We start from the raw sequence: 21,267 nt of genomic DNA on the forward strand, positions 1-21,267 counted from the left end.
CTTTACCTTTACCTCTGCTGACTCCTGTGTGTGGTGGGCAGGGGTGAATTAACTGGGAAACCCACCTTCCTGGAGGGTGTTTCACAACAGATCCAGTCACATTTTTTCCCACTGTGGAGTCACACCTTGACAGAGAAGGAATGGAGAGGAATCACAAAGGACGGAGCAAGCAGAACTCAAGCCCCCCCCCTTTCCTCCAGGCCCCCCAAGGGAGCAAGGTTCTGGGTTCAGAAGACGTCCACACTGGTTCTGGGAGGAGGCAAGGGGACGGGATGGATTAGGATGAAGGCCGCCCGTCCAGAAAACCCCTCGGACCTTTTGAGCCGCTGGCAAGCCGAACCTCCCCGTGACCTGTTTGCTCACCTTGGGCAAAGATTAGCTGCGAGCTGATGACAGATCTCGGAATATTTGTTCAAGAGAAAATTTGGAAACAAACACACACACTCCAGCCCGCGCTGACACGTTCTCTCCCCGTGTTTCGAAGGGCTCCTGTTCCAGCCCATGACATCACCCGCCCGCCTTCCGCAGGGCTCCGACTGATGCAATCCCAAAGCATAGGGCAGGCGGTGTTTGCTCAGGGAGGCGTGACGAACCACCACCACCACCTCCCTGGGGGGGTGGGGGTGCTCAGGAGCCAAAGCCAGCTAGGTGAGGCCCTGGCCAAGAGCTGCTGCTCCTCCTCCTCCTGCCTTCCGCTTGAGCAAGGCTGGTCTCTGTGCCCGGGAGGAGGCAGGCCAAGCGCCTTGGGCAAACCCAAGCTGCCAGGGCCAATCTTGGCATTCCAGTAGGCTTCTCCTTGATCTCACGGGCAACCTTTGAGACAGGAAGCAACTCAGGCGGGGTCACAAAACGGGGTTCATAAATACATGCGTGCGGGGTTGGGGGGTGGGTGGGAGCAACTGCGACGGCGAAAGCAGGGAGACAACCCCGCCAGCTTTCGGAATAACTACAGGGTCGTCGAGGAGCATCTTTTGCAGAGGTGTTAGAGCTCTATGAAGCAGGACAGGAATGAGGCCGTCAATGCTTCCGGAAGGTAGTGGAAGAGGGAGGCCTTGGTGGTGAAGGGTGGCTTTCTCTGGCCATCCTCTACCCCTTCCCCTGGTGAAAATGGACCAGGCACACACACACCCCGCGCGCGTGCCTCCTGCTTGCCCGAGGACTTCCCCCCCCCTTCCCAGAACACAGCTTAGCCCATCCGACCTCCAAGGCAACCTCAAAGGTCCTGGAAAGGGCCTGGGCAACCCGCAGACAAGCCAGCCTTTGGTTTCACTCCCGGCAGGATGTGGCTACCCTTGCACAAGAGTCGAGGGCTCTTGAATATCTGGCTAGTTGCACTGGCTCAGATTCAGAGGTATTTCCTAATCGGGTGCCCATCTCTTCTCCTCTCTCTCTCTCTCTCCCAATCTCAGCTGAGGTTGCAGGAGGCAGCCGAACCGACCGGTTGATTGAGTTTGTGTTAACTCTTTCGGGTGCTGTCCTGTGTTCTCTTTCTTTGAATGGAAAGGATGGCTACACGTTTATCTATGAAAGACACTCATTGTGGGGTCCAGCCTCTTTTTGCAGAGAGCCTGCACACACACACACACACACACACACACACACACACACACCATGTCTCAGCATGTACGCTCTGCAGGCCAATCCTCATTCTCGCAATTCTGTTGCAAAGGGGTCATGTTTGCAAAGAATTCGGGCACAGCATTCGTCGTTCGCGCTGGACAATGCTAGTGTTAAGCAGCTTCAGAGCGTTGCTTACTCCAGTGCTACTGTTTCGCTCCGTTTGAATGCCTGGCGCGCAGACGGGTGCAAAAGGGAGCCATGCTAGGACTGCTGCCCGCTGGTCTCCAAAGAGCAGTTCATCCACTAGACGCAGTGGTCCTCAACTTTGGGCCTCCAGATGTTCTCGGACTTCAACTCCCAGAAATCCTGGTGGTGGTGAAGGCTTCTGGGAGTTGTAGTCCAAGAACATCTGGAGGCTCAAGGTTGGGGACCACTGCACTAGAGGGTACCACAAAAGCAGTTAGATCAGCACTGCCATCCTGAAGAGGGATGGGGTGAGGGCCACCCAGTGGAAGCCTTGGGCCAGCCTTGGGACATCTTCAACGGGGAGCCTGGAATTCTTCCGAGTCCAGCACGAGGAGCCGAAGGGAACGGGTCTCCCTCAAGGTCTTTCCCGGAGGGCCTTCTGGGTCGCCTTCCTCAAGCCATCCAAAGAGCCTCTGGGGACCCCACCTGGCGTCTTCCTGACTGCAGAGTTGGGAATGAGCTACTGAGGATGTGGCGTTTGTCCGCCTTATGAGCGAGGTTCCTCTACAGAACCCCAATTGTTTTTAATGAGCCGTTAATTAGGCGTCGCGTCTTGGCTGGATTAGCCTGTGGGATGGCAGGTACACGGGACGGATCTTCGCTGGAGATTTTTATCCTACAAAATAGGTCCGAATAATTGCTTCCTGAGGAAAAGCCAAGTGGAGGTTTTAACCTATAAAGCCCTAAATGGCTTGGGTACAAGCTCTCTAAAAGATCGTATCTCCCTCTGTCAGCCAGCCTAGACATTAGGGACATCCGGGGAGGCCTTTCTCTCAGTCCCACAATCTTCCCGGGTGCATTTGGTGGAGACACGGGAGAGGGCCTTCTCGGTGGCTGCTCCCAGACTCTGGAACTCCCTCCCACTGGAGGCCAGCCGGGCCTCCTCTTTGCTGTCCTTCCACCAGCAGAAAAAAGACCTTTGTCTTCAGGCAGGCTTTTCTTTAATGACTGATTCTCTGAGAGGGGTTTTTAAATGGATTGTTGTGCTCAGTTGTTCTAAAGGTGTTTTAGTACTGATTTTCTTTACCATTTTCAATATAAAACTTGTTTAATTCTTTTTAAATAGTTGTATATTGTTTTTGCGCTGTTAAATATTGTCTTCTTAATGATGTAAAAGTTGCCCTGGGTCCTTTTTAAAGAGAAAGGTGGGATAAAAATATTTGAAATGAATAAATCAAGCCACACAGCAGGACCCATGGTGGATGGGTAGGGAGAACATAAGTAGGTGCCCACAAATCCACATGATCCCCCAGGGAGCTCAGCGTTCTTCTAGCCCTACTGCTCTTCCCTGGTGAGAACATTTCTTGTACCTTCCCAAGGCCATGAAAACTGACTTTCTGGATACGATGGGTCAGCACCGCCTCCTCTACTTTTCCCTGGAAAAGACCCTAATGTTAGGAAAGTGTGAAGGCAAGAGGAGAAGGGGACGACAGAGGAGGAGATGGTTGGACAGGGTCATCGAAGCGACCAAAATGACTTTGACCCAACTCTGGGAGACAGTGGAAGACAGGAGGGCCTGGCGTGCTCTGGTCCATGAGGTCACGAAGAGTCGGACATGACTTAGCGACTAAACAATAACAACCTTTACCACAGTTTATTCACTCCTCTGTTGTCCTTTGGAGGAGACACAAAACCCGTCCCCTCTGAGACAGTCTTGTGAAATTTCTTCAAGGCCCTTTTGGAGCCTTCTCCTTTTAGAACTGTTCTCTCCCTCTGCAGCTCAAAAGTGCCTTGTTCAAAGGGAGGAGCCATAAAAGGGTCCAGTCGGTCATTTGTTCGTTCCTTTATCCCACCCAACTAGTGGCAGAGCCACTTGATGGCAAACAAACCATCCACAACAAAAAACACACTGATCACCATAATCACCCAATCTCCTGAAAAGGACAAACGCTGATCCCACAGCAATAAATACTCAACTCCCAAACAAACTGCACCAGAGCACAGAGTGCTACTCCTGTCCTCAGAAGATGTCGGCCACAGGAAGAACAACCTTCTGAACACGGCCAAAGAGCCCAAAAAACCCACAACAACCATCCTGACATAATCCACCACTGTATTGTGTGGGACTCACCCACTCAACCTCTTTATGACAGTTTAGTGATAAAATGAAGGGAAGACCCACATTTTTTTGGCCAGGGGGATTTTGCACATTCTGGAAAGGATTTTATTTCACTTTAAGCATCTGAACTGAAGTGGGTATATTATGAATATAATATCTGGACCTGTCTTGTCAACGGCCTCAAGAAAGAGTAATCAGCCCACACACTGATTCGTGCCTATCGGTCTTATGCATGCGCCGATGTGAAGGAGACCGGTTGCGAATCGGGCCAGAGGTATTAAAACCTCTGCCACAAACACCACCCTCTCCTCGTGCCCACAGGGACGCCCACAAACGCTGGCCTGCCCTGGATCTTTTCCTTGGTGTCTGTGGTGGCAACCAGGCCTGTGGGCCTGACTCTGCTCCTCACCTGGGGTGTCCGTTCACCACTCGAGGTGGCCCAGACCTCCCCCACGGGAAATTTCTCTAGCCAGCTAGCTCTACTTGGCAGGAGGGTTCAGGGGGAGGGGATCCGCCCCCCGCCCGACGCATGGCCGGGGTGGGTGGGGTGAGAGGTTGGCCAAACAGCCTTGTTTCCTCGACAATTCAAACCTGGCCCCAACAGTAGTTTTCACTGAGAGTCAACCGCAGACTTGTGAAATAGGACAGGGCCGCAAATATTATCTCCGCCCAAGACGTTCCTCAACAATTTATTTTTAAGTCCCTGAATGCCACTAAGATCACTGATGCAAGAGTTCTTACTGGCGCTTCCCAGGCCTCCCCACACACAGTTTTTTTTTGAGGGGGGGAGAGGCATTTTAATTTTTTTAACTTTAAAAAAAATTCCAGCTTCCTCCATTCAAAAATTGGAGAGGGATGGTCCTCCGAATCCAGGCCCCTCCATGCCAGCCCTTGTTGGGGGGCATTTCAGAAACCCATCAGAGGTTGGTCCCCAGATGAGACGGGAAGCCTGGATGCTCTGGGGGGGGGCGTCTGATCGGGACGGGCCAGGGCGGATTCTGGGGAGCAAACCCCCCCCCCGGTGGTGCTGGGGAGGGGGAAAGGGATGGGAGAGAGCGAGCGCGCACCCTCGGGGCTGGACACGGGAGCGAGCCTTGGGTAAGGCCCGCCAGATGGCCTGGAGAGCCACCTGGGTCGCTCCCACCTGGGGAGCATCCACCTGCCCGCTCCACCCCTCCCACCCCCTTCCTTCCTTTCCCACCCCGTCAACCGCGTTCCTCTCCTATCCGCGGTCCCTGGACGCGCCCCGTCCATCCATCCATCTAGCTACCGACTCCGGCGTCCCCGCGGACGTGCGCGCAGGGAGGCGATCTGGGGGGTTGGGTGGGTGAGAGGGGGGCTGGCGGGGAGGGGCTCGTCGTCGTGTCCCCCCCCGGACCCCCAGCCTCTCATCGCCCCCACGAGCGCCCCCCTCCCGTGCGCGCCCGGCCTCCGCTTCCGCCTCCGCGGAGAGGCGCCGGGCCAAGAGCCGGCGGGGGGCGGGGACGGGCTTGGGCAGCGGCCGGGACTCCTCCGCCTGTACCCGGCGGAGCTTCCTTCCAGCCCCCGCCTTCCGCGGGCGGCGGTGACGAGCGCCTGGGCGGGGGCGGTCCCGTCCCACGCTTCTGGCAGCCCGTAGCGGCCCGCGGGCTGCTCCGGGTCCGCGGGAGGGCGGGGTGGTGGTGGCTGTGGCTGCGAGGGGCCGCGCGGGGTCGGGCTTTCCGCCCCCGGTCCCCTCCCCGGCCCCGATCCAGCAGGAGCGGGGCACCCGTTTGGGGGGGGGGAAGAGGGAGGGCTGCCTTCTGGCCCTCTCTGCCTTTTGCGCGGACGAGCGAGCCTTCCTGATCCTCGTGGGGGGCAACCGTCTCCACAGCCCCCCATCCCCGGGGGGGGACGGTGACGCTGCTTCTTTGGGATCACAAGCCCCAGAATCCACAACCTGCAGGACATCTCCCTCGGGCAGCCCTCCTGTCTTCCTTTGGGGAGGCGCCCTCGGGAGCCCCAGAGAGGAGTGTCCGCAGGGAGCGCTAGGAAGACCGGGGTGGGTTGGATCGGGAGAGGGTCGAGGGTCGAGGGTCGTCCGGAGTGGTCTTGCGCTCTTCCGCGGGTTGTCGCATCGGAGGAGCAGCCGCTGGGCCTCCTGACTCATCATCATCCAGAGGAAATTCCAGTCTTTCTGCACTGATGGATCAGAGGCCGGGTCTTAACCCTTCCTTGCCCTCGGTGGTGGGTCTTTGCTCCCGGGGGGGGGGTGCAGCTCCAGAGGGAGGGCGTCCTCCAGGGAGGCGAAAGGAGGCGGCCTCGGGCGTTGGACTCCTCTTTGTCCTCTTAGCGGGTTGTCAACAAAAAGATCACCGAAGAGGAGGAGGAGAAACGAAGCAAGGAGACCAAGAGAGGACATTGAAGGGCTGTTGTGCAAGGCACACAGGGGCCTGGAGGGAGGAGGGGGGAAGTGGGGCCCGTTGGCCCTACTTTGGAAAACCAGGCCAGCTTTGCCAGGAACCACCCTGAAGCTATCTGGGGCAGGGTCTCAATTCCGCAGGGAAGCACATGCCAGCTTTTGTGCCCTATATGACTATGGATCGGTGGTTCGACAACAACAGTCTTAAAACTGCAGATCTGGAAGGGATCCTGTAAACCATCCAGTCCAGCCCCTCTCAAGGAGGCACCAGTGGGGGGGATCGAACTCCCAACCTCTGGCTCCACAGCCAGAGACCTAAGCCACCGAATTAGGAGGCTGAGCAGCAGCAGCTGAGGCTCATTGTGCCCCCGCTCTCTTGGTGGATTCAGCGAGCGAGATATTTGGGGCCCAATCCGGCCAAAGCCAAGCCTTATCAAGCTTCTGGCAGGAGAAGTTGGGATCCACGCAGAGTCTTTCTTTCAAAGTCCAATGGAAACGGTGTGATTTTGGTGAGAAGCTCACCCCTGCAGGTAGAGAAGGGCGTCCTCTCCTAGGTGGAATCACGGCAGAAAAAGGATTTGGGTCATAGCTTCTCCGTTGCCGTGAAATCAATGAAAAATTATATGGAAGACCAGAGGATTGTTCTCCATACGCAAATGCACACTCACACACCCCGCAGGCTGTTATGTTGCAGGCTTTGTACTTGCAGCCTACCCATCTTTTAAAGCCACAATGTTTTGCTGTCAGACAGAACAAAGAAAGTCTCCCGACCAGGAAGAAAGGGCAGAAGGAAACCCTGGCAGAAACCAACAATGGAACAGCTGTCTGGGTGAGAAGAGGGCCCCCCCCCCAGAGCGAGTCATTTCCTCCACCTTCTCTCCCTTGAGTAAACAAACTGCTTTCCCATTTCGAGCAGGGCCTGGTGACTCAGGAGGCTGTCAGGAAGGGCCTGTGTCAGAAGGGGAAATGCTTCTTCTGGAATCCCCAGAGAGGGCGAGGGGGACCCTACCGAGAGGGCCCCCCCCCGGGCAGGCTCTGCAAGATGGTCTGCCACTCCAGCACCCTGCCGGATAGCTGGCTGTCCCTTGTCTGCCGGTGTCCTGCAGAGGACACCCCACAATAAGCCTCCCGTGGGCCTAGAAGGGCATCCACACCTTGAGATGTGCTGAAGCGAAAGCGGAGATGTTCTGTATCACTTTAAGAGCATCACAATGGCTAGGATGGGTATCTTCCGCAACCGCAACCTTGAGGTCATGCTCCCTTTTCCAACGGCGCTGGGCCCTTCCCATGGAGGATGCCTTCCTAAGGAAGCTGGTTCTCTGCCCATGGGATCCTTCCGTTGGCTAAGCCAACGGAGGAAGGAGGCTGGCCTCTGGGTGGCTCCTTTCTCCTCCTCCTCTTTCATAGCAGGCTCTTCAAGAGTGACTCATTTGGGTGCCTCCTTTCCTCACTCCAAAGGAAGGCCACAGCCAGCCCGGCAGGGATGGGGCTGAGCAAAGCGGGGCCCAGGAGGTGTGCCTTGCTAATTATAGCCATGTTTGTTTTAGAGTAAGAAGCAGAGGGATGATTTCCACCAAGATTCCCTGCCCGCTTTTGGGATGAGTCACTTCCAGGCAGCTTACGTTTGGCCCAGAAAGATCCATGTCAGGGTTGAGGCGAGGCACATCCCCATGTGTGTGTGTGTGTTTGTGTGTGTGTGTGTCACGATGGGTTGTTTCACCTCCTGAGTCAACGAGGCACAGAGAGGAGGCGAAGGCAGCCGGCCGAGGGTCGGCGCAAGGAAGAACGAAGGACCACAAGAAATCCAAGGCAAAGCCTTCGGTTCTTCCCATCTTCCTGAATCTTGCAGGCTGGCTGCATTTCCGCTTAGCTTCCTCGGCATGTAGGTGGGTCTCTGAACCCAAAGCAGGGATGGACGCCACACGGCCAGGAGACACACAGAGGCAGAGGGAGGTCCCACAGTTGCTGAGGAAAGCAGGGTTTGCTCTCTTCTTTTTGGGATGAACGGCACACTTTTGAAGGCCACCCCCTCTGTGTGGACTCCAGGCCGAGGCAAGCCAGTGGGGAGCAGGATCTTCATCAGGGCCTGAGAAGTCACCAGCGAGGTGATGCCAGGTTGCCCTGCCCGGGCATCACGGACTGAGCAAAACTGCAGGGCCATTTTTGAGAAGGATGCCAGTGGGCAAAAATTATCAAGCTGCACCTGGGGGGGGGGGAACCCACACCAGAATGTTCCCGAGGGCCTCCAGAGCTGCATTGCACAGGACGGGCTTCCTCGGGAGCCAGGCTGAGAGGAAGCACCTTGAAGACAGGTCTCGGCAGTGGCGAGAAAACCTCACCTGATTTGCCAGCCAGTGGTTTGCAACCCTGGAGCGCAGTGGGAGGTCTCGGCAGTCACCGGAACCGCCTCCGTAATCGCTCTTCCCTGCCAGCTGCCACCCCCCCCCCAGCCCTGGTGATGCCATTCCTTGGCAAGTCACCCGACTCAGGCAAGACTCATCAAAAAAATAAAATTGCTGCCAGCGAGCGAGCGAGCGTGGCTTCGCTTAATTGCTTTAGGAAGCAGGCGTGGGTTCTGAGCTAAACAGGACTCGGTTTCTTAATTCCCCTTCGGTCCCTGCAGCGATTTGGGGTGTGTTTGGCCGCCCTTTCCTCCTAACTACCCGTTGGTTCAGAGGAAATAGCCGGCCCTCCTCCAGTGAAACATTTTTGCTCCCTTTCTAGCACAAGGTCACCCCTAGAAGAGGTCAAGGAGACCTGGAAGAGGTGGTGGACGGCGTCCACCAGGGTAGCTGAGAAGAGTGAGAGAGATGGAAGGAGGGAGAGGGGTCAGATCCTGGTTTCTGGCCCCCCTTTTGCCTGCATCTAATTGAAAAGGGCTGTTTATAAAACACCGCCACTGTGTGCACACCTCTTGTCTCCCCATGTCTTCCCCGCCCTCTTCAACCAGCCTTCTTGCTTCCTGTCTCCTGTCCTGACAAATCTAACATGCAATCCCCTTGGAATGGAAGCTAGGATATTTTTTCCCCCCACGGAGTCTTAGCGAAAATAAAACCATCGTAGAAATAAACACACACAGAGGCAAAAGCCGAGTTGGCATGGCAGCACCTGGAAATCTCCCAGGTTGATTTCAGGGCAAACTTTCCCCGGCTCCTGCAGGCCAGGAGAGTAGAGGCGAAAGAAAACATAGGAGTCTTTAAAGAGCCACCCTTTACTTATTTATTTTTTAAAACCAAGTTATGATCCTCCTCTGGAATGTTATGCTGCTACAGCTGCTTCAGTGACTTTACCAGCAGCACTGAATCAGTTCAACTGTTAGACAGGTAAACGAGAGCTGGCGATGATGTGTTTGCGGTGACTAATTTCTCATGGGTGGGCCTGCAGAAAAACACAGATTTGGCACAGTAGGGGGTTTTTTGTTTTAGAAACAGTCAGCCGGTTTTGCAGATTGAATGGTGAACGTTTTTTAGCTGTCTTTTGCAAGCCTCAAAAAGGCTCCAGCCCAAGGTCTGGGACTTATGCAAAAGGTGGAGATTTGCCGAGTGCTTATCTAATGGTTTTGTTAAATGCCAGGTGACTAATAAGTCACTCAAGATCCTTCAGGGGTTTTATATGCAGTGGTGCCTCGCTAGACGATGATAATCCTGAAATCGCTGTTTAGCGAAATCATTGTCTAGCGAAAAGCATTTTCCCCATTGGAATGCATTGAAACCTGTTTAATGCGTTCCAGTGGGGAAGAATTGTTGTTGTCTAGCGAAGATTGGCCATAGGAAAGCCGCTTTGCAAACCATCGATCAGCTATTTAAATCGCTGTCTTGCGGAGCTTAGGTCCTGAAAACACCTGTTTTGCGAGCGAGGAGGGAGCTGTCAAAATCGTCGTCTAGCGAAAATCAGTTTGCGAAGCAGGGACCAAACATTGTCCAGCGAAATTCCCCCATAGGAATCACGGTTTTGTGAATTGCTGTAGCGATCGCAAAAAGGCAATGTCTAGCAAAAAAACTGTCATGCAGGGTAAATGTCTAGCGAGGCACCACTCTCTCTCTCTCTCTCTCTCTCTCTCTCTCTCTCTCTCTCTCTCTCTGTGTGTGTGTGTGTGTGAGAGAGAGAGAGAATGCAAGGTTGAATCCCTGACATTTGGTTTCTGAAAACTTTACAACCATAGAAGCTCAGAATACTGCAAAACAAAACAGCTACAGAGGGAGAGAAGGTCTGCATTATTCGTTCTCCGGCCCAACGTTTGTGTTCTTGAATTGTTGTGGGGTTTTTTCTACAGTGTGTCAGAGGAAGAGGAAGAGGAGATGCCAGCCGGACAGAACTCCGGGCGATCGCTCTGTGTACCTTTCCTGGCTGCTGATGCAGCTACTTTTCCCTTGCTCCCCACGCCCTGCAAATCAGCACGTAAACCCTGTCCTTGCTGGGGCCGGGAATCGCCTCGTCCACAAGAGGGTGGCTAGCCCAGGACTTTGTCCCTTGCGTGTAACAGCAGGGCGGGAGGCGAGGGCCTCATCCTGGCCCCCGAACCAGAGGGAACCACCGGGAAGAGGAGAATGTCTGGAAGCAGCCCCCGCAGAGAGAAAACATTTCTTCAGGGCAATTGGGTTCTTCTGGGCTTGCTTTGGTAGTTTTGACCCGCCGTGAGGTTGAGGGTTTGCTATTGATGCTTTTATTTAGTATTCTGCTCTGGGGACCTTGTGGCTCCATGTGGCGCCCATGCAAACATTTGCGCAGTCCGGGAAATGCAGGCAATGAAATGCCCAGCTGGGTGGATTATACTGGCAGGGCAGAAAACACCAACCACCCCTCCGGCGGGAGGATTTTGGCCGAATGGCCAGCTCTCTGGCGTGTAAGACAGGGAAGGGGGGGGCGATGCAAAGCATCAGAGAGGTCTTTGATCCGTTTTCAGGATGAAAAAGGCTTCTTCCACCCCTGCGAAGAGCAGAATGTGCTTGAAAATGAACCACCCAAAACACAGCACAGTGTTCGGGGGGGGGGGGCAGTGCAATGATCAGCACATGCTCAGAATCTCCCTCCCCTGGTGGAGGAGGGTGCAGAGCAGGGGCGCCTGCCCAAGGACCTTGCAGATTCCTGCAGCTGGACCAGAGGGAGGGCCTCCCTTTGGCCTCTTCCAGCTGGGATTCCCTGGAGGTTTTTGGCACCAGGAATGTGGCTTGACTGGTTCTTTTCCTCCGTGAACTTCCGGTGGGTGGGTGGAATAAAAGACGCTTTGGGCCTGAAGCCCACCTGCCAAGCCTCCAGGTCCTACCCCACCTTTGACCCCACCCCTGCCATGATGGGGGGGGGCTTCTTTACCTCCGAAGAGGAGATGATGTTCCTGGACCCTGGCCGTTCAGAGTTGACCGGGGGGGGGCAAATCCTGTTTGCTGTCCCCTCTCCTTCCCTCCACTGCCACCACCCAAAAATACCAAGCAGGGGGCCGGATTCTGCCTGTCTCCAACACTGCCTCAAGGATTCTTTGCTCTAGTGGCAGTGAGTCACCGGATGCAGCCCAAGCATCTCCTGGAACAGCTGTTGGCCAGATGTTGCGGGCACACCAGGGCACCGTCCTCCCTCCCTCTGGAGCGCAGAACAGCTGCCTTGGCTTTGGCTGCCCCAGGACTTTGGCCTCTAGCCCAGCCACCCGTCACTTCCCCAGGCTCAGTGGGTCTCTCCCTCCACCCCCACCCCCACCCGTGTCTGCTCCCACGTGGGTGCCCCGACCCCGACTTCTCCTTGCCCGGCTTTATCTTCCACGGCTTCCCTGCAGAATCAGATCTCTGTGCAGGATTCAGGTCGCTTCCAGGAGAGAGCCACGCTGGACGTTGGGGGCTTCAGTTTTAAGAAAAATCCAGAGCGAACATGACAAAATCCTCATTTTAAAAAAGCATAGGTCTTTGAGATGAGATTTTGAATTTCTTTGGTTCTATTATTAAAGACTTCTCACCTAGTTTGGCCCTCATTCCCGCCGTGTCATCACTGGCCATCCTGCTCCTTCCTTCCACATCCTTTTGATGCTCAGGCTTACTCAAAGAAGCTCGAGCGAGTTCGTGGAGTCAGGGCAGCCGGAGGCTTCTGGGTGCTTTGGCTTCCCCTCCCCCCAGCTCGGCTGGGAGATAATGCTTAGGAAAACCAGAGATGTTCTTAGGGAAGGCTGCCGAAAGGAAATCCCTGCAGTCAAAAGAACAGAAAACCCTTGATGGATGACAGAAGAGTGATTTAAAATTGCAAAGGACAGGAGGGAAGCAAAAGTAAGGGGAGACAGAAATAGGGTCAGGATCTTGAATGCCGTTTTTCAGCAATTTGCAAAGAGAACGATCACAACACCCAGTGCCAAGAAACTGAGGATAACGACAAAGGGGGGGGGGGGAGGAACCAGAGATCTCTTCCAGAAGTTCCAAGAAGTGCCAAAGCAGGACTGTCGTTGAACCCTAAGAAGACAAAAATCAGTGTTACAGAAGAAGTACACATGTTTAGCGCTGACAATGAAGAAATTAATACTGTATAGATTAGCTTTACTGGGAAAGAAACAACACAGCAACATGCTTAATCACCTTTTATGGGTTGTTACGTGAATTTCCTGGCAATTTTCCTGCTCTGGCGCACTCACCCCTGCATGATGTGGGATGTGGCTGGTCATATGACTGATTTCATGATCAGTGCGTGCCTGGTCATGCGAATGACAGAAGCATGTACAGAAGGATGGCATCATGTCAGCAAAGACGATTCCAATCGCTATCTCCAATGTGATTCAAAACAAGCCGCTGCTCATCCTGAGGGTCCCGAAGCGTCTTTTGATGGTGGTCCTGCAGCTCCAGCCGCAGGAGAGGCTAGTTTTCCTGGAAGAACCACTGCCCTGGCCATCCAGATGAATGACAGCCTTCTCGTTTCATGAATGGAGGGGGGGGGGACCTGTTTGTCTCCTGAACGAGAGCCAAAGCTGAGATTTGCATCTTCTGCCTTTGTTTCTCCCTCTGTGACCTCTTAAGGAGGAGGAAAGAAAGCCAATGGCCGGCAGCAGGAGGCCAAAAGGCTTCCCCAGTGAAGAAGAGAAAGCACTGATAAGATCTGTTTTCGAAACCCACCCTAGATTGTTCCTAATTGTTCAGCAATTAAATATATCCAAATAATACGTACATATGACATCTTTTACTTTTGTTCATTGACGAGATTATCTCGAAATGCTCGCCCCCACGATATTTTACAAGTGATGTTCAGTAGCTCAGAACAATAAAACTGATACTAACCTAAGGACATAAATTAAAATAGTGTAGAAAAGAGGTAGAAAGCTTTCCAAGACAAAGGCTGGGATCCTCCATACTAGGGCAGTCCCAGTTAGGATATATAATGGTGGAAGTTGGATAGTAATGAAAGCTGACGGGGGAAACTTGACTTATATGAAATGTAGTGTCGGAGGAGAGCTTTATATGGACCACCTGAGAGACAATGAAGTGGGTTCTAGATCAAATTAAGCTTGAAATCTCACTAGAAACTAAATTATCAAATTATTGGAAACCTTTCTGCTTTCTTGGAGCATAGAAAAACTTGAGCAATCCCAGTCAAACAGACAAAAGGATTTAGCTTCCAAGTAAAAAAAGTATTTTAAAATTTTTTGTTTTAAAATCTTACTTCGAAACTAAACCTGGAAAGTTTTTTTGAGCCAGTTCAGTCTGTTTGAATGGGATTGCTCAACATTTTCTATTAAACTATCCTTTAATAACTACATTATTAAACTCACTAGAGGCTAAATTATTACATTATTGAAGCTGTTATACTTTGGGCACATCAAAAGAAGAGAAGAATCGCTGCAAAAGACAATACCCGGTTTCCCCGAAAATAAGAAAGGGTCTTATATTAATTTTTGCTCCAAAAAACGCATTAGGGCTTATTTTCAGGAGATGTTTTATTTTTAACATGTACAACCATCTACACTTATTCAAATGCAGTCATGTCATCATCTTCTGGTGGCTGCACAAGAGTGGAGGGCAGGGTTTCATTTAACCGTGGCTTACTTTTGGGGTAGGGCTTCTGTGACGAGCATCCTGAAAAATCCTACTAGGGCTTATTTTCAGGTTAGGTCTTATTTTAGGGGGAACGGGGTAGTGCCGGGAAAAGCTGAAGGCAGCAGGAAAAGAGGAAGACCAAATATAAGATGGATTTACTCGATAAAAGAAGCCACATCCACGAGAGTTTGCAAGAGCTGGTCAAGGCTAGAAGTTACACGATGGCACAAAACAGCTGCCAAGAGCATAAGCTATACAAGATACCCACGGGAGAATAGATTCATATGCAGGAAATTCCGTATTTTTCGCACCATAAGACACACTTTTTCCCCACAAAACAGGGGGGTGGGAAGTCTGTGCATCTTATGGAGCGAAGAAAACAGATTATATTTTCCTGTTTTCTTCTCCTAAAAAATTGGTGCGTCTTATGGAAAGGTGCGTCTTATGGAGCGAAAAATACGATACATGCAAAAGGGCCTGGGAAGAAGATTTGGGGGCAAAATGGGGAGCTGCCTCTGGACCCCGGGAGGCTGCCTGTGGCCTAGCCCCGTGCCTGCCCTTTTCCTCACCCAGCACCTCCCACCTGGCAGGAACACCGACTCCACCTGAGAATGTGGGGAAACAGGTGGGGTCTCTCATTTGTTCCCTGGCCTTTTGCTCTTGCAGTTGAGCAATGGCATCTGTGAGTCCCTCCCTCGGCAGACGGCTGGGGTCAGATGAGGGTATTTGGTTGCTTGGCTGGGGAAAAGATGGTATTTCGAGACTAGATCTTCTAGTCTGTCTCCGCACCCCCACCCCAGCCTCCTGTCTTGCCATTGCCACATATAGATTGGCAGATGAGCCCATCTTGCAAGAAGCACAGCGACTCCCTAATCCTCATGGGGGACCTGTTGGAAGAGGCGCCCAGACGGGAAAGGCACCATTCAGCTTGGCTAGGGGAGCTTTCGCCATCCAAGAACCGAACGTTTTGAAGAGGGAGGGAGGGAAGCAAGGAAGCAAAAACAGGAAGGAAGGAAGGAAGGAAGGAAGGAAGGAAGGAAGGAAGGAAGGAAGGAAGGAAGGAAGGAAGGAAGGAAGGAAGGAAGGAAGGAAGGAAGGAAGGAAGGAAGGAAGGAAAAGAGAGAAAGAGGAAGGAAGGAAGGAAGGAAGGAAGGAAGGAAGGAAGGAAGGAAGGAAGGAAGGAAGGAAGGAAGGAAGGAAGGAAGGAAGGAAGGAAGGAAAGAAAAGAGAGAAAGGGGAAGGAAGGAAGGAAGGAAGGAAGGAAGGAAGGAAGGAAGGAAGGAAGGAAGGAAGGAAGGAAGGAAGGAAGGAAGGAAGGAAGGAAGGAAGGAAGGAAGGAAGGAAAAGAGAGAAAGAGGAAGGAAGGAAGGAAGGAAGGAAGGAAGGAAGGAAGGAAGGAAGGAAGGAAAGAAAAGAGAGAAAGGGGAAGGAAGGAAGGAAGGAAGGAAGGAAGGAAGGAAGGAAGGAAGGAAGGAAGGAAGGAAGGAAGGAAGGAAGGAAGGAAGGAAGGAAAAGAGAGAAAGGGGAAGGAAGGAAGGAAGGAAGGAAGGAAGGAAGGAAGGAAGGAAGGAAGGAAGGAAGGAAGGAAGGAAAAGAGAGAAAGGGGAAGGAAGGAAGGAAGGAAGGAAGGAAGGAAGGAAGGAAGGAAGGAAGGAAGGAAGGAAGGAAGGAAGGAAGGAAAAGAGAGAAAGGGGAAGGAAGGAAGGAAGGAAGGAAGGAAGGAAGGAAGGAAGGAAGGAAGGAAGGAAGGAAGGAAGGAAGGAAGGAAGGAAAAGAGAGAAAGGGGAAGGAAGGAAGGAAGGAAGGAAGGAAGGAAGGAAGGAAGGAAGGAAGGAAGGAAGGAAGGAAGGAAGGAAGGAAGGAAGGAAGGAAGGAAAGAAAAGAGAGAAAGGGGAAGGAAGGAAGGAAGGAAGGAAGGAAGGAAGGAAGGAAGGAAGGAAGGAAGGAAGGAAGGAAGGAAGGAAGGAAGGAAGGAAGGAAGGAAGGAAGGAAGGAAGGAAGGAAAAGAGAGAAAGGGGAAGGAAGGAAGGAAGGAAGGAAGGAAGGAAGGAAGGAAGGAAGGAAGGAAGGAAGGAAGGAAGGAAGGAAGGAAGGAAGGAAGGAAGGAAGGGAGGGAGGGAGGGAGGGAGGGAGGGAAAGGAAAGATGTCCATATAACTGTTCCATTGCAGATTGTTTTGCAGTTTCTTCCACACAGAAAGATTCAGAAACAAGAAGAGGTACTTTCAAAATAAACTGTTAAAATGGTTAAATGGGGCTCTGCTTCCTGTCCTTGCCCTCGGTTTTTTCCCCGAGGAAGTGATTAACCTGGTCAAGTATTCATAACATGTGGGAAAAGACGCCAAGACATACCGCTGAGTCCAGCTGACTTCTTCCTTTCGGCCTTCTTCCTGGATTTTCCACCCTGCGGTGTGGTTTTCCTCGTTGGCCTCCTTGTAGTGCCGGCGTCGTCAGCAGCTCCCTCCTGCCCGCCTGCCCACCCACCCCCAGCTTTCCCCCCTCCAGGCCTCTTGGGGGGGGTCACTTCGTCATCAAGAGGCCTGGCCATCAGGCAGCCTGCCCACTGACAGGAGAAGCAGCACCACCAAAGCTAGGCTGCAGGACAACAGAGTTCAGGGTATGGCAGGACTCCTCGACACCAGTTCAAGGGAGATTGCAGCCCGGGGAATCAGGCTGCGTGGTGTGGGGAGGCCCTTTCTCTACCCCCAGGACATGCCTGCTGAGCACCAGAGCCTCCACCAGAGACCGTGGATGGCTTCCTGCTTAGCACCGCTGCTTGGGATCAGAAGGCTGAGACCTCCAAGCTCACCTCATCCATGAAAAGAACATATATTTTTAAAATGAACTCCTTTCTCCTTTCATTGCTCTAAAGTGGGTTTGCTGGACAACACCGTGGTTTAAGTTTCTGGCTGCAGAGTCAGAGGTTGGCAGCTCAATTCCCCACTGGGCCTCCTGGACAGGGGCTGGACTTGATGATCTAGAAGACCCCTTCCATCTCACGCTATGGGTGGGTGCTCAGCCTTCCATTCCTTGCAAAAACCGTCCCCTGGCACCTTTTATCAATGCCTCCCATTCTCCTTATTAACCAGAAAATACAGGGAAATGTGCTCTAGCTCCTCCTAGTGATCCGTTTTGATACTGCGCAGAAGGGGACACAATATTCAGCTCAGACAATAGCCAAGGAACTTTTGTTTCTAGAAGGGTTTTGACCACTAACAGAGTGGTACAAAGTGAGGCAACTCTCAGGAATTGTAGAGTCGCTAAGCAAAGATGCTTTTTGAATGAGCTGGGAGGACTAAGGCACGCCTGCTTTAGGACCTTGGGGATAGCTTTTAATTCTGGCGGTGACCGCATTAAGCCAACCAGGAAGAATTCCTGCTCCTGCGCTCAGTAGAAGATTTAAGGTCTTGTGCTCTGAAGCACGTTTGTTTACAACGCTCGGCAGGCATTTACAACAAAGGGTTGGGAGGGGAAGAGGAGGCGGCTGACCAAGGAGAGGAGCGTATTTTGCAGGAAAGCAACATGGGTTTCCCTTGCTGTCCCCATATTCAGGAAATACCTTGCTTCCTAAGAGTGAGCCCAAAGTAATGGAGTCTTTTGTTAATGAACCACCGGGAGTGATGGCCTTTTTGATGCCAGAGGCAGTGTAGAAACCAACCAAATTGATACTATCTGGACCTGTTCCTTCACCTGGATGGAGGTTTGGGGCCAAAGGGTCGCCCAGAGGAATTCTTGCCACCATCACCCAATCAGTGGGTGTGTTTGGGAGAGACCAGGAAGGTGAAGGTGCCATTCAATGATGCCCTGCAGTTTAGGCTTTGAGGTCTCAGAGTAGACGGAGAGCTAAACGCCCTTGCCCTCCAGCCAGCTTGCTATGCCCATGGCCGGGGGGGGGGAGAGAGACCGTCCAGCGCCCTCCCTCCCACCCCCGATCCCCGCTGCCCCCCTCCAGCGGTGCGCAAAGCCGGGAAGAGGCCGGCGCAAGCTTTGCTCCCCTCTCCCTCCCCGACGGAAGCGGGAGATAGATGCCTCATGTGTGAGCCAGAGGCAACATCACTGGGCGGCTCGTACAGCGTGTGCTGAAACCGGAGGGGGGAGGCTTCCCTTCTCCCGGACTTCTGACTCATCCTCCGCCCCACAACTTTGCTTCTGGCCGCCAGCCACGGTTGGCAACGGGCTTCAGAAGGCAGAGCCGGCGCACGTAGGGTTGGGCGCCCGCCCTGCCAAGAGGCAGAGCGGCGGCTGCGGCTGTCTAGGTTAAGGAGGCCATGCAGGTACACCTGGGGCAGGGGGTTCTACCCCGATCTCCCCCCCCCCAAGCTACCCTACACCGCTGGGGCTAACCCTGCATAGGAGCAGCGCCTCCGCGCACGGAGGATACGCCTGGAGAAGACGCGAAAGGCCGGCCGGCCGTCAGCTCTTTTTTGGGAGGGCTCGTGAGGCACGGGAGGGTCGGAGGGGAGGGGGTGGCCCCATGGATTTCAGGTCAAGGGTGCCCCAGGGCTGCCCAGACGAGGGGGCTCGGCGTGGGCTTCCTCCTCGCTTTCCCTCCCTCTCCCCACCTGGGTTGATTGATCTCCCCGCCGGCTGGAAATTGGGCCCGGTTTTTACCCGCTTATTGTTTTATTTTATTTTATTTTTAAAAAAGCTTTCAATGTGCTTCATATAAGAAGGAGAGAGTTTATGCCCCCTCCAAACCATGCTGGCTCCCCGGTCACTTCCCTGGAGTAACACTCCCCCATTTGGAGAAACTTCAGTTCCCATCGTCTTCCAGCCAGATGGGGGATGATGAGCCTTGTAGTGGAACAACGCGGGAGGGGGGTGGCTACGGGGACAGCCCAGGGGTTCAGAATCAAGCATCTCCCCTTGGTTATGATTGAGCCTTTTGTGCCCCCCCACACCCCACCCCGCGCGCCTCGCCAACTAGCCTGGAGCGAACCTTCACCCCCCAACCCTAATCTCCAGTGGGAACGACCGGGTGTCCTTCTCGATGAGCCCCACGGAACGAGAAAACGCACCGTTCCCTTCGGGGAAGAAGGCGGAGCGCCCCCTGGCGGCCACCCGAGGGCCCTGCCGCCTCCGCGGTCTCTTCAACCGCGGGCGGAAGCCACTCCGGAGCGCAAAATCCGCGCGGGGATGCCTGGATCTCTCCACGCGCGCAACCCAACAAGGCGCAAAGTGGGTTTTCTTTGGGGCCTCCAGCGAGACCATAAATGCGGGTGTGTGTGTGTTTGTAAGTAAAAGGCAGCAGGAAAAGGACAGGAAGACAAATGTCTTATGCCCATAAGAGGTTTATTTGTTTTACTGTATTTTATTTAAAATATTCTCACCTCGCCTTTCCGCTGACATCCTTAAAAGGCAACATTCAAAGCTAAAAACAATGAGTGTTACAGAAATCTGGGTAACTGATGCCTCGCTAGTGCATTACGAACCCTTGATCTCTATCAAGGCCCTCGGAGTGGTTCCCAAGCCTATGGACAGCCAATTTCTGTGGCCTCCCCCTGGAGTCCCCCTGCCTCATTCCTGGGACAGACTAACGGGGTGGCTGGTCAGGGAAAGACGCCCCTGCTTCCAGCTGCTCTCCCCTTGCGCCAGATCTCTCCGGTAACCTTTCTATCCCAGAGTGGAGGCCCTCAAGGCTCCACTGGCCAACTGGGGAGGGACAGCCAAGCTGAATGGTGGTGCTGAGCCTACAAGGAAGGGAGCAGGTGGGGGCTCAGGGCCTGATGAGCCACCCACCGCCCTCCCTGACCCAGGGGTGCCAGCAAGGGGAGAGTACGGAGGGACACAGGTCTTCAGCCATGGCTGTGCCCCCTCCAGATGCTGCTGTTGTGGCATGCAATTCCCATCAGACACAGCCTGGCCAGTGGGGTGGAGGATAGTATGATACCGTGGTGGTAAAGCTTGCCCTTCCTGCGGCCCTCCTGCTCTCAGGAAGCAGCCTTCAGCCAGCCGGTTCTTGGTTCTCTCCCCAAAAAGCCTCTGGCTTGGGTGGGTGGGTCTGGGCTAAATCAGGAAGGCTGGAAATATGCTGGCCCAGGAATCTGTGGGTGCTCTGACCAGCCCCATCAGCTTGCCTGCCAGCAGGGGCATGGGGCAGGCTCACCTGGTGTCTGGGGGTCCTTGGTCTTTGCAGTGGGAGAGGAAGCCCCTCGCATCGGTTCCCTTGACGCCTTGTGCTTGGCAAGGAGGAGGAGAGGGGGGACTTCCCACCTGCAGGGTAATGGCTACCTTATACCCTGGATGACGGGGGGGGGAGACTCCCTAGGCAGGACATTGCATGGGTGTGGGTGTGGGTAGGCGGGGGAGTGTCATTGTGAGAGCCAAACTTAGGCCACCCCTGGATCCTTTCTACGTCCCCTGGGGTGGGATCCTGTTGCAGAAACGGAACAGTCTAAGGGTCTTCTGCCCCCGCCTCAAGGCTCGCCCTCCCCCCTTCCTGCACTGGTGGCAAGAGACGTCGCACAGTTGTGCAGGGGAGGGGACTCGGGGAGCTTCCAGGCCTTTTACAGTCCCCCTTATTTATTTATTTATTTGTTTGTTTGTTTGTTTGTAATACTTTTATCCCGCTATTCTCCTTAAAAAGGACCCAAGGCGGAGGGAAGCGCGGCCAGGTTTTGCTCGGGGGGGGGCAGCAGGTGCGCGTTTCGAAGCGCGGAAGGCGCAAGCCGGCCAAACGGAGAGGGGGCTGGCGGTGCCTTGGGGGGGGCGCGAGGATGGGGCTCCTGACATTCTCCCCCACCCCTCCACTCCTTTGCCTTGAAAGGCTGCCTGCAGGCGGCTACTCCACCGGAGCAGCTCCCAGGCAGAGATCCTGCCCGATGGAGAGGGCATGGTGCCCCCCCGGAAGGAAGGCGTGGGAAGGGAGCGATGCCCCCCCTTGGCCTTATGCCCCACGTGGGTGGGGGACTTGGCGAGGCCACCCGTGACGCCCCCATCCCGGCGACCTTGCCCCTTTAAGATAAGCGAGCGCGGAGAAGGAGGCGGGACCCGGGGGAGGAGGAGGGATCCGCCCAGAGGGCCCGC

At 54.0% G+C, this 21,267-nt stretch overlaps 1 long non-coding RNA gene across 3 annotated transcripts; it reads right to left on the bottom strand.

The window, feature by feature from the left end:
* Positions 1–9,442: 9,442 nt before the first annotated feature.
* LOC140701645 (uncharacterized) lies at positions 9,443–21,184 on the bottom strand. 3 transcript variants are annotated; one of them, XR_013538004.1, is made up of 4 exons: positions 20,348–21,184; positions 12,187–12,410; positions 11,934–12,071; positions 9,443–9,623 (listed from the first exon to the last, which is right to left on the bottom strand). It is a non-coding gene; the product is annotated as an uncharacterized LOC140701645 (long non-coding RNA). The 3 variants fall into 3 exon arrangements; XR_013538005.1 differs by lacking the exon at positions 20,348–21,184 and adding an exon at positions 16,594–16,700; XR_013538003.1 differs by lacking the exon at positions 20,348–21,184 and having other exon boundaries at positions 12,187–13,408.
* Between the last annotated feature and the right edge of the window lie 83 nt (positions 21,185–21,267).

The sequence above is a fragment of the Pogona vitticeps genome, chromosome 7 (genome assembly GCF_051106095.1).
Source record: "Pogona vitticeps strain Pit_001003342236 chromosome 7, PviZW2.1, whole genome shotgun sequence".
NCBI lineage: Eukaryota > Metazoa > Chordata > Lepidosauria > Squamata > Agamidae > Pogona > Pogona vitticeps.